The sequence below is a fragment of the Muscardinus avellanarius genome (assembly GCF_963383645.1).
Source record: "Muscardinus avellanarius genome assembly, chromosome: 12".
NCBI classification, from domain to species: domain Eukaryota; kingdom Metazoa; phylum Chordata; class Mammalia; order Rodentia; family Gliridae; genus Muscardinus; species Muscardinus avellanarius.
Window position 1 is genome coordinate 73,998,581 of NC_137798.1, and position 10,147 is coordinate 74,008,727.

Below are 10,147 nucleotides of genomic sequence, written 5' to 3' on the forward strand. Positions count from 1 at the left end.
TGTCAGAACTCCCAGAGAATGTAATATGTCTCTTCTCTGTCCACCATTCTAATTCATTTTTAACAGGGGCTGTCTAGGGCTTCAGTCCTCTCAGGTTAGGGGGGAGAAAACGGTTTTCCAGAGTTTGCAGAAGTGACCAAGGAGGCACATTCATATTCCCAGTGCAAGCTCATAATTCTAATCTCTTTGCTGCCTCATAATTCATCTGTTTAGGATCCATCTCATCTATGTTTCTTTGGTTTGTCACATGCTTGAAAATGCTCCCTTTGCAAATCTGGGATCAAAGCAGCAACTTCCTGCTGCGTGCTTCCACCCCAACACTGGGGGAATCCTTTTGTGGAGATCAGCCCCGGGAGAGCATAGGACTCTGCTTTTCCTCATGTCGCTCGCTCATTGCCTGCTTCCTGCACTCTCCTGCCCAAGCTGGAAGGCTGTTAGCTCAGCCCCTTTCTAGGGGAGGCTAATCCTTCCCCAGAGCAGTAACCATCCTCCATGTGCCACAGGCCACAGATTGGCAATCCTGACTGTTTTCAACATTTCTTGCACCCCAGGGCCATTTGGTCAGGTTGTAATGTGGGGACTTCGCTACCTTCTCTGAAGTCTGGGGCACCAAAATAAGTCATTTGTTAGCTGTTCAAAAAGGTGGTTTCCTCTTTTAACATATTAAGATATCACTTTGAGTATGAAATCAGTTTATTAGCGATTAGTAACTTTTCTAAACTATTGGGAAAATGTTCATATTTTACAAGATTTTAACAAAATCTTGAAAAGGATTTTATGGCTAGGGTCCAACAAGAGCTGTATTTTGGAATTTTGTCCAAGTTTGTGATAATTTATCTAACATTGATAAATAAAATACTAAGCATAAGACTCACTGACTGTGAATGTAGACCTTTCTTATTAACTTTATAAAATCAGTCTGTATTATTGGGAAAGGAGCTCTTCTCCCTCTGGGTGGCTGCCTTTTGACAGTACCGTGGTGCCTGTGCGTGATGTACCGTGCAGGCAGTGCAACATGGCGGCAGGCGTGTCAGGGCCCACAGGCCCAGGTGCACATCCTGTAATCTGTCCCTCTGCCCCTTCATTTCCACTTGTCCTCACACAGGCATTTCTGGGATCTAAACTAGAAATCCTTGAAAGCAAATCGTACCAGCCACTTTGGGGAATGTTGTTCAATATAGTAGATTGTCTCATGGTCCTGCTGCTGGCTGCGGAGGCCAGGAGAGAAGGAAGGAGACAGGTGGGGAAAGCAGCCCAGTACTTAGTCATGGTAGTAGACAGACTTGCCACAAGATGGCACTCATAGGTTGGCTTTTACATTTATCCTTGAGACAGGAGCAGCTTTTATACATGGTACTAAACATAACTTGTGACCTGTTTCACAGTTTGAGTAGCTGATTTTGAGTCATTTTAATAGCTTTATAAGAATTTTATCCTCTGAAATAAGAAGGTAGGGTTCTGTTCCTCTGTTACTCAGGCAAAGAGATGAAAAACACTTATTTTGCAATACAGTCAAACCTGCAGTCCTCCTGTCTTAGTTTCCTAATTACTAGAATTGCAGGTGTGCACAACCATGCCCTTTTTACTTTTTATTTTAAAACAGAGTCTTGCTAAGGTGCTGAGAGTCTTGCTAAGTTGTTGACTTCAAACCTCTCAGCCTCCTACATACTGGGACTACAGGCATGCTCCTCTGCACCTGGAATATTTTTATTTTCTTTTAAGATTTCTTATAAGATTTCTTTTAAGATTTTTTAGGTTTTTGTGTTTTTAATAGATAAGCAATAGACTTGCCATCCTAAAGTAAATGAGGCATACGTTCAGGGATATGTTTCCACTTAAGAGTGTGGCCATAGCTGGACGTGGCGGCGCATGCTTCTAATCCTGGCATTTGGGAGGCTGAGACCGGATGATCGCAGTTCGTTGACAGCCTCAGCTACTTAGTGAGGCCCTCTGCAACTTAGTGAGACCCTGTTTCAAAATAAAGAATAAAAAAAGAGGGCAGGGGATGTAGCTTGGGGGTCAAATGCCTCTGGGTTCCAACCCCAGACCTGCAAAAAAAAAAAAAAAAGAGTGTGGCCATAAGATACTTATTCATGTCACAGAGAAATCAAATGACAAAATGTGTTCTTTTGAAATAAAACCATTTTAATCCTTTGTTTCTGACTCTTAGAATCTCAGCAGGTAGAAAGCTTTGGTTCAGCTTCTCACTCTGCCTGCTCGTTGGAGCCCATCATTTGACTGTGAGTTAAATTCTTAGTTCACTCTTCCTCTCTATCTTTTATCCTTTCTTCCTTTTTTGTTCATTTTGCCTTATCCGTATGAGAGATATCATTCACTTTTCCTAAAGATGATGTGCTAGTTTACTAATTATTATGTATTACAAGTAGATATTTGTAATGAGCCATGTTTCTATTCTAAGATGGTCATTAGAGTTTCTCATTCCCTCAGGAATATTGCAAGAATCAGTTTTTCTTGGGAGAGATAAGCTAAAAGTGGGTGTAAGAATGATTCTTGTTATGAATAACTCTTGATCCAAATAACACAAATACATAATCCCCCAGACACTTCTATTTTGGAATTCAGCTACTCTGTGTGGGCATTCACAGAGATGCCCCCTTGGGCTGGAGCCAGCACCTCTGGACATTCCTAGAGCAGTTTATCATCAGGAGATTGAGCTGGCCCATCTCTTCTAAGTACCTATTCCACCAGCTTGCTAGCAGCTGCCTTAGTCACTCCCTTTGTGTGAGGCCCTGACTGGAGGCCCCTAGACACTGTGGATAACTGGACCAAATGGGTCATCGTTTGGGAGATAGTCAAGAGCTGATTTCCTTTGCCAAGAAATAGGGAATGTTAAAAGACCTACTTCATGCATCCTTGGTCATGCCTTCTTCTAATAGGGCACGTGTTGCCAGAAGGTTGTTCTCTGCTCTGAGTAGAGTTAGTTAACCTTCTCCAGACCCAACCCAAAGCATCGCCCTCCTTCGAGCCTGCCTGCTTTCTTTTCCTCCCTCCCTCCCTCTTTCTTTCCTCCCTCCCTCTCTCCTTCCCTCTCTCCCTCCCTCTTTCCTTCCTCCCTCCCTCTTTCTCTCCCTCTCTCCCTCCCTCTTTCCTTCCTCCCTCCCTCTCTCCCTCCCTCTTTCCTTCCTCCCTCCCTCTCTCCCTCCCTCTCTCCCTCCCTCTTTCCTTCCTCCCTTCCTCTCTCCCTCCCTCCCTCTTTCCTTCCTCCCTCCCTCTCTCTCTCCCTCTCTCCCTCCCTCTTTCCTTCCTCCCTCCCTCTCTCCCTCCCTCTTTCCTTCCTCCCTCCCTCTCTCCCTCCCTCTCTCCCTCCCTCTTTCCTTCCTCCCTTCCTCTCTCCCTCCCTCCCTCTTTCCTTCCTCCCTCCCTCTCTCCCCCTCTCTCTCCTTCCTTCCTTCCTTCCTGAATTGAGAGTTGAACCCAGGGACATTTTACCTCTGAGTTACAACCCCCGCCCTATTTTTTATTCTTTATTTTGAAACAGGGTCTCACTAGGTTGTGGAGGACCTCACTAAATGGCCAAGCCTGGCTGTGGACCTGCGATCCTCCTGTCTCAGTCTCCCAAGTACTGGGATTACAAGCATGCATCACCACACCTGGCTTCCTGGTTTTATTTTTACTTGAAGACAGAGTCTCACTAAGTTGATAAGAGTCTACTACTTGTTGAGACTGTTCTCGAACCTCTGATCCTCCTGTCTCGGCCTCCCAAGTACTGGGATTACAAGCATGTGCCACTACACCTGGCCCCAGCCTCCATCTTTGTTATCCTTGGATTTTTTTCTCCTGACTGATGGGTGGCTTGTTGCCTTTCTGCCAACATAACCTTTAAGAACCGCTGAGTTTCGAGTCAGCGTTACTATGAGCACAGTGTGCGGTCCAGCATCTTCCTGGGTTGGAGTGGCTGCTTATATTGCACTTCTGCTTCCCAAAGATCTCCCTCCTCAGCTGCAACATGCAAGGGCCGAGTTGGGAGTCTGCCTGCTCAGTCTACCAGGGTATTTATTAAATCCTGGATGAAAACCAGAAATTTGAGCTTAGTAAGCAAAAGGGGTTGAGAGATGGGAGATTGACACGGGCAGTTTTAAAGGCTGTATATTTATTTGGCTCAGGGCTGGGGGTGCGTGGTTCATAGACTTTATATATCACTTTTTCCTCTACTCTCTTCAGTGCAGAGTGGGCTCATGACCTTGGTTTTGCTTCCATTGACAAGTGTGCTTTTTTGTTGGTTTGGGGTTTTTGTTTGTTTTGGCAGTGCTAGGGAGGCTCTCTACCACTGAGCCACATTCCCTGCTCTTATCTGTTTTTTTTTTTTTAATGTAGTATCGGAAATTGAACCCAGAGGCATTCTACCTCCAACCTACACCTCCAGCTCTTTTTATTGTTTTTGTTTTAAAACAGGATCTTGCTAGGTTGCTACGAGTCTTGTTACATTGCTGAGGCTGGCCTCAAACCTGCAATCCTCCTTATCTCAGCCTCCCAAGAAATGGAATTATAAGCATATGCTACCATGCTCAATTTCACCTGTTATTTTTGAGAAAGGATTTCCATAAGTTGCCCAGGCTGACTTTGAACTTGTGATTCTCCCGCCTCCAAATTGCTGGGATTGCAGGAGTGTGTCACAGCACCCAGCCAGCTGTGTGTCTCTGGCTTTATAATAACTTAAATTTTCTAGGCTCCTATAAATTGGGAGGTATGAATTGGATGTGCTGGAAGGGCTTCTGAGCTTTAGCATTCTTTAGTACCTCCCACTCCGTCTGTACTGGCATGTTCCCTTGGGTGCTGTGGACACTCATTGTACACTCATGTCCCATTGCTGGCCCTGGGAATGGATACTGCCTGGAAGGCACAGGCCTGAAGGGAGCAGGTCCCCACACCATGCCTTCCTGACCTCCTCCTAGTCGCATCTGGTGCTCCTCCTGGAGTCAAGGTGTTTTACCAGAGATGTGCTGCGTGTGATGCTAGAGAGCCCGTGTTTTCACTCAGTCCACTACTTAACCAGAGAGACAGAAGGGAATTGTTTATCTTTAGCCACTCGGCCAGTGCTATAAGGTGTATTAAGAGGCACGTGTAGAGTGGAAATGAGGCATGTGTGCCAGGTATTGTAGACGGGAGGCCACTGAGGAGAAACAAAGACTTTTTCATTTTAAGAATAAGAGAATTTGAGTATATATCATAGAATATTGAATAGAATTGGGTGCTTTAAAAGGAAAGTACTAAACCAATAAGTAAAAACATTCCCTCCTTTTCTGTGTTATTATGACTGCTGGAAAGCAAGAAACATGGCCGTCCTGACCCATGGCCATCCATCCCCGAGCTCTGGATGAGTTAATTCACGGGGATCCTGCGTCCTGGATAACCCTGTCTTGCCTTGGACTTTGTCCTGCTCACCTTTGCCTTTGTCTGGGCATCAGCTAGACACACGTGCAAAATGTAAAGTTTCCATTCTTGTTTTGTTTGGTTTGGTACTGGGTATTGAACCCAGGGGCATTCTACATTTGAGCTGCACTCCCAGCCCTTTTAATTTTGTAACAAGGTCTCCCTAAGTTATTGAGGGTCTCCCTGAGTTGCCTTGAGCCTATGATCCTTCTGTCTCAGCCTCACAAGTACTGGGATTGTAGTAGGCATGTACCACCAAACCTGTACCTTGGCTGAGTTTGCTTTATTTTTTTGTGGTACTGGGAATTGAACCCTGGGGCATTCTGCTTCTACCCCCAGGGTCTCACTAAGTAGCAGAGGGCCTCACTAAGTAGCTGAGGCTGGCCACGAACCGCGATCCTCCTGTCTCAGCCTCCCAAAGACCGGGATTACAAGTGTGCGCCACCACCCCTGGCTGAGTTTACATTCTTTAAGCTGCAGAAAGACATCTTCTTGTCTATATCCATTCCTAGTTTTTGAGTTGGGGTTCTCACCATGATGACTAACTGGCCCTGAACTCATAATTCTCCCAAGCAACTGGGACCATAGGCACATACAACAACACTCACAGAAAATACATTTTCTAGACTAGTGCTAAGTTTCAGTCCCAAAGGTAGTGTATTGGCTTTTCTTTGTGTAACACAGATTTGTACCAAGTGTGCTCAACCTGGAACTCTTTTCAAAATCACTTAGATATAGACTTGAGCCCCTGGTTTCTACCAAATTGATTTCATTTTTTTAGTTGTCATTCCAGGAAAAAAATGACCACCGAACCAAAAAGAAGGCTCAAGTACATTTCTCCACCCTCTCCTAGATGGTCTCTAACTGTATCTAAAATTCTAACATCATCTTTCTATCCCCTGAAGCTGACAACAACCCGTCCAGCTGCGTAGTTTCTTTTACATCAAGATACGAGTGTTAAGCCCTGGAGGGTTGGTAGGCCTGAGCTGAAGCACATATGGCCTCCTCTGAGTTCTTGGATACAATGAGCAGGACTAAAATTGGCTCAGAAAAGGAACCGAAGATGGCTTGGAGTTAGTTTTTCTTTGTAAAATGTTGCACAAGTGCAGAGCTGTTGGCTGCCGTCCCCCTCTCAAACCATCGGCAGCACTTGACCTTGGCCAAGGTTTTGCCTCATCCTCTCGGCATTTCAGCAGAGCTGCGTTGCAGCCATGGAATGCTTAACCAAAAGCACATGCTGAAGTGTGCTTTCCAAAGAGCAAGTTTTTGCAAAAGGTCTGCATAGTGTTATTTTCTCAAAACAATAGCTTTCTCTGAACCACCAACCCAGCAAATCTCTAAATGGTGATTCTTTGACTGACTTATACAAAGTGCTCGGATTTTTATTGTTGTTAATAATACTTAATTGAATAGCTGGATGAATTTTGACAAATGTATAGGCCCGTATAACCATCAAAGGCTAGAGTTTTTATATTACATGAAACATCTATCTTGATGTACTTCTGGAAATTGGAAAGTTATTTATTCATCCGGCTGAGCAAGTTACTCTAAAAGAGTAAATCCAGGTCAATATGTGATAAAGATTTAGTGGTCTGAGTCCAAGCAGTTTTCCTATATCTAGTGGACTTGGTTATTGCAAAGCTTCATAAAGTTTGATTTTCATAAATTAGTTTTTAAAAATGGGAAATATGGCTAGGCATGCTGGCACATGCCTGTAATCCCAGTACTTGAGAGGTTGAGACTTGAAGATCACAGATTTGAGGTCAGCCTCAGCAACGTAGCAAGACCCTGTTTGAAAGAAAGTTTAAAAAAAGTTAGCAAAGGGCTGGGGGTGTAACTCAGAGGTAGACTGACCCTAGGTTCAATCCCCAATTACCAAAAAATAAAAAGTAATATGTGCATATACTATTGAGTTTTTAAAAACAATCTAATCAAATCTTCCCAGTCCTTTACCTCCATAAAGGTAACCATCATATTATTTGTATTGTACATCCATCAGAGAGAGAGTGAATATGGTTTGGTTTCATTTATTTATATTTATTTATTTTTGGTGGTACTGGGGTTCCTGGAAGCCCTTCTACCTCTGGGCTACACTACCAGACCTATTTTATATTTTTTCATTTGGAAACAGGGTCTCTTAAGCCAGTGCGGCTGGCTTCGAATCTGCACGATCCTCCTGTCTCCGCCTCCCAAGCGTGGGGATTACAAGCGTGCGCCACCACGCCCGGCAGTATTTTTGTATGGTACTGGGGACTGAACCCAGGGGGCATTCTACCTCTGTACTACACCCTTTTTGTTTTTTTATTATGAAGCAGTGTCTTGCTAAGTTACTGAGGGTCTCCCTAGGTTGCTGGGGCTGGCCTCAAACCTGTGATTCTCCTGTCTCAGTCTCTCAGGTGCTGGGATTTTAGGCATGTCCCACCATGCTGGCTTCCATTAAAAAAATTTTTTTTTTAATTTAGCAGTAGCTCCTGCAACACACCGATGTGCTTTTTGTTAAAGTAATGCTTAATTGCAACCTAAAAACCCAAATTTTATGAATCCCTAGACAGACACCTTTTCCCTGTCATCCAAATTTACAAACATGAACAAGGGTTATTATCCTTAAAACATAGAGTTGACCTCAATTTTATTTATTTACTCAGATTGAACCCAGGAATATACTACCTCCAAGATACACCTTCAGTCCTATCTTATTTTTTTATTTTTGAAACAGGGTCTCACTAGGTTGATGAGAGTCTTTCTACTCAACTACTGCCATCCTCCTGTCTCAGCCTCACAAGCACTGGGATTACAGGTGTGTCCCAGGCTTGAACTGTATTTTTTATGACTCGCGGGCTCAAGTGCAGAGAAAGGAGGCCCCCTTTCCCCAACCCTCTCAGTAGGAGGAAACAGCTTGCAGGGATGGCTTTCCTTGGCTCCCAGCCTTCTACTCTATTTCCTCCAGATTAGAGCTTCTAAAGATCCAGTCCCAAGAAAGGAGTGAGGCCCTTGGTGTTCCCTCCCTCCCCCAAGACCCAGATGGGTCCCCTGGGGCTATTTTGCCCTTGGTGCCTTTTCTGCTACCTCCTTTGTCTTGCTGAAACCTAATCACCCAAGGCCCCTCGGTCATCACTGAGAATACTCTCACTGGCCTGGCAGCTTCCTTTGAGCGTCCATAGAGCGGCTGTCACTTCGGAGCTGCATCTGCTTACTGACAAGCTTGAGGACAGGATGGAGGAAGGCTTTGGGACCGTGTTCAATATGCAAGCAGTTCAGTGTTCTGGGGGTGGGCTGGCGGGAGGGTCCTTGTAGAACGGGCAGCATCTACCTAATTTCAGTCTGTGGTCTGTGCAGAGTCCCTAGTGCTGGACGGTTCCGCTGCCAGTGGCCATGCCCGAGCAGGAAAACAGAAAGAGGCAACATGTCTGGTGTGTTTTAAATAGATTCTGCTTGCTGCAGCCAATAAGCCCGCAGCTCAGAAAGTAAGTGACCCTTCCCAAGAGCTTTTTGTTGGCCAGTACTCTTGCCTACAGCCCCTGGACTGCACCCTGCCCATGTTAACAGTCCTCTCCTTGCCCTCTGCTTGGTTTCTCTTCGGGCCTTTCTGGCTCTAGTCATGGTTATAATTTTATTGGCTTTTACCCTCTGCCATTTCTTTCTCTGAAGCTGTTTCTCCTCATGCTCGGTATCTTTTCATCTCTTGGAGTCAGTCTGTGTCCACTCCACCAAGTGCAGGTCTCCCTCGCCACCCGTCTGACTCTGGAACGGCTCCTGCGTTTCCCCTTGCCCCCACTTTCCCACGGCCTGCTGGACTCAGCCCAGCTCCTCCTCGGCTTGTGTGCAGTGGGGGAGAAGGCAGGGGAGGCTGCCATTGGAGGGTTTAGACAGTGAGGCCCCGCAGTCAGTGCTGCTGCACCACCAGGGTACCCCACTGAGCACAGAGGCATGCTCCTTCCAGCAGAGCAGAGCTGAGGCTCCCGAGGACCAGTGTGGCCTCTTCCACCTACCACGGAGGCCTCCTACAAGACCCAACAGTAATTTTCAGAATATTTTAATTTTGATCTCTGGATTCCCAATAAGAAGTAATGACAAGAAGAAAGATGTGTGTGTGTGTGTGTGTGTGTGTGTGTGTTGTGTGTGTGTATTTTTTTTTTTTTGCAGTGTGTGGGATGGAACCCTGGGTTATTCTACCTCCAAGCTACACCCCCAGCCCTATTTTTATTCTTTATTTTGAAACAGGGTCTCAGTGAGTTGTGAAGGGCCTAAGTAACTGAGGCTGTCTGCAAACTGCGATCCTCCTTTCTCATCCTCCCAATTGCTGGGATTACAAGTGTGTGCCACCACGCCCGGCTGAAAGCTGTTATTTTTAACTTAGTAGTGGGGGATTGGCTGTGTTGATCCAGGAAATAAGTAGGGTATGGGGAGTGAATGAAGAGTATTAGAATCTACCTTGAGGTGGATCGTGGCTGGAATCCAGTGGGATTATAGGTGAACGCCACTGCATCTGACTCCCATTAGATTACATCCCGGTCCTTCTGTCCAGTCTCAGATGTGAAGTGACAACTCAAGACTGGGAAATAGACCTAGGATGGCAGCTGTTTCTTGGCAGCAGGTAAGCCAAAGGAGAGGGATCAGAGAAATCCATGGTGAGGCAGAGGGAAGGGGGGGTACAGAAGTCATAGCCCTGCCCCCAGCCAGGGAGACAGAAGGAAGAGGAAGGCCAGGTGGAGGCTCACTGCCGGGGAAAGCTAATAAGCTGGCATGGGCTGGGGGT